This window comes from Eubalaena glacialis, chromosome 10 (assembly GCF_028564815.1).
Source record: "Eubalaena glacialis isolate mEubGla1 chromosome 10, mEubGla1.1.hap2.+ XY, whole genome shotgun sequence".
In the NCBI taxonomy this organism is placed as follows: Eukaryota; Metazoa; Chordata; class Mammalia; order Artiodactyla; family Balaenidae; genus Eubalaena; species Eubalaena glacialis.
In genome coordinates this window covers 71,404,087-71,407,119 of record NC_083725.1, presented here as the reverse complement: position 1 = coordinate 71,407,119, position 3,033 = coordinate 71,404,087, and the positions used below count along the sequence as shown (strand labels likewise).

Genomic DNA, 3,033 nt, shown 5'->3' with positions numbered 1-3,033 from the left:
TTAATCTCTCTGTGCCTCACTTTCTTCCTCAGTAAAATTAAGATGAAAAAAAGTTAATACATGAAAACATTTAGAACACTGCCTGACATATGGTAAATGTCCAATAGGTGTCAGCTACTTTTATGCATATCAGTGTTAACTCCTCTAATCATCACACCTACCACCACCAAATGGTGCTCCCTAAGAATCTGGATAAGATGTGAGCCCAGTACTGAATCACACATCTTTAATCTTAATATCTGCTCTCTTAATTATACAAAAACCTGGCCAAGGGGCTTCCCTGGTGGCGCAGTGGTTGAGAATCTGCCTGCCAATGCAGGGCACACGGGTTCAAGCCCTGGTCTGGGAAGATCCCACATGCCGCGGAGCAACTAGGCCCGTGAGCCACAGCTACTGAGCCTGCGCGTCTGGAGCCTGTGTTCCGCAACAAGAGAGGCCGTGATAATGAGAGGCCCGCGCACCGCGATGAAGAGTGGCCCCCACTTGCCGCAACTAGAGAAAGCCCTCGCACAGAAACGAAGACCCAACACAGCCATAAATAAATAAACAAATTAAAAAAAAAAAAACAAAAACCTGGCCAAAGCTTTGAAATTACTGCTCTCAGAGCCCAGTTAACTGTTTAGCTTCTTACCATCTTCTCCCTGTTCCTCATTCACCTTACCCGACAAGCAATGCTCGAGCACTTCCTGTGTGCTTATGGTGGCTCTGTGCTTGGAGCTTCAGAGAACACAATAGAAGTATGCTGTTACCCCTGTTCTCCTGGAACTCACATTCTGAAAGGAATGCAAGCATCATCCATGACACTGATGACAAGGCCAGGCAGGAGGCCCCACATCCAGTCTAGAGGGTCTTAGGAAGGGAGAAGTCTCTGTGGCCCGTTGTTTGTGTCCAGGAAGACCAGAAGTACTCCTCAGCAACTTTCCTCTGCCCTTGCCACACAGTGTACCCGAGGCACAAAAGTGAGGCCATCATTCCTGACTTGTTCCTCTCTCCCGATAAGCCCCACTTGGTTCTTCCCACGCTTCTTGGACCAAAGATTCCTCATATACTCTTTTTTCCTCCTAATCAAGGATCTTCTTCATCCTTTCTATTGCCTCTGGCCCATCACTCTTTTTTCTCTCCTATACCACACCTACTTTCCTCCTAATCTTTTACTCAGCAATCAAATACCTGGAGTATCACAGATAAACAGCATCTTGTAAGTTTACATTTCACATACAAAAGCCAAGAGCTCCCTAAGGACAAGGAATGTCTTGTTAATCTCTGTAGCTCCCATTACACCTGACATAGTACATGTCTGTGCCCCAAAAGAGTAGACATACATACACGAAGAGGTGGAGCTTCATCACAAACCCCGCAGGCCCTAAAATAAAAATAGGTTTTCTTCCATTGACCATTTTGTTCTAACAGTCTTTGATCCCCACTCCTGGGGCCAGCTCAGGGCCAAAGCCAATGGGTAAGGATGGAAATAGCAGCACCTTCAACATCTCCTACACCAACTTCTTCCTGGGGGGCTTCCCTGGATTGCGAGAGTGGAGGCCCCTACTGGTCCTGCCTCTTACTTTTCCCTATGTGACCATCGTGTCTGCCAATGCCCTCATCGTCCACACGGTGGCGGCCCAGCAGAGCCTGCATCAGCCCATGTACATGCTCATTGCCCTGCTCCTGGCTGTCAACCTTTGTGCTGCTACAGCGGTGATACCCAAAATGCTGGAGGGCTTTGAGCATTATGTTAACCCCATATCACAGCATGGCTGCCTGGCCCAGATGTTTTTCATCTACTTCACTCTCCTTCTGGACTACAACCTCCTGCTGGCCATGGCCCTAGACTGCTTGGTGGCCATCTGCCACCCACACTGCTATAGTGACCTGATGACCTCCCATCTGCTAGGCGTGCTGGCCTTTTTTGCCCTGACACGGAGCCTGGGAGTGGCACTGCCCTTGGTAGTGCTAAACTCATAAGCTTGATTCTGCCAGACAGCAGTGATCTGACACTTTACCTGTGAGTACATAGCACCGCTGAGCATAGCTTGTGGAGACTTGACCTTCAACAACCGGTTGGGGCTGGCCATGCGGTTGGTCACTGTGACCTTTGATCTAGCCCTGCTGGGGACCTCCTACACCCGCATCATCTATGCTGCCTTCTGGATATCTCCTGGGGGAGCCCGAACCAAGGCATTGCACACGTGTGACTCCCACCTATTGGTCATCCTCACCATCTACCTCTCTAGTCTCTCCACTTCCATCGTTTTCCGAGTAGCCAAGACTGTGTCTCAGGATGTCCAGAACCTGCTCAGTGCCATCTATCTGCTGCTCCCAGGAGCCTTGAATCCTGTCATTTAGGGGGTGAGGATCAGAGAGATCAGGCAACATGTAGAAAAGATGCTCTGTGGAAAGGAATTAGCCCAGGAGGTTAGGGAGAAGCCAGAGAGGCTGCAAAATATGAGAGTGAAGGAGAAACTGCCAGGGTGAGAGAACTTCATCAACTTGGGAAATTGGGGCTGTGACCTCTGGGAACAAGAGATAAGCAGGCAGTACTGAGGGACAGGCTGGAATTTTCTGAGATTATGGACTCAACAGCAGGTTTATTGTTGGTAAACTATTCCTTTTTGAATTCTTAGAATGCTCTGTTTTCACTCCAATAATAAAATTGCTTTTCCCTATTTATCCTTGTTAGTTTAGTTTCTCTGTCCTCTTCTCCCTGACTCCTGAGAAAGCCCCCAATTAATATCTGGATATATGGAGCTCCACTGGAAGTTGTGTAGAGCAAGTTGCACAGACCACGACTTGCCCTGAACACCCAGTCTGAAACAAATAAACAGGCCAGGCTCTTTTCTGGTGCCCAGTCTCTCCCAGATACAGAGTAAGACTTGACATGAAGCCCAGTCTCACCGAATATACAGGTCAGTCTTGATGCCACCAGTCTAATGCAAGCACACAAGTTAGCTTCTAGAGTCCAATCAGTTCCAAACACAGGTGAGGCTCTGCCTGATATTCCCAGCCTGATATCCCCAGGCACACAGGTCAGGCCTA

At 48.5% G+C, this 3,033-nt stretch overlaps 1 pseudogene; it reads left to right on the top strand.

Moving 5' to 3' along the window:
• Positions 1-1,452: 1,452 nt before the first annotated feature.
• On the top strand, positions 1,453-2,472 carry LOC133099870 (olfactory receptor 52E8-like; annotated as a pseudogene).
• Positions 2,473-3,033: the final 561 nt, after the last annotated feature.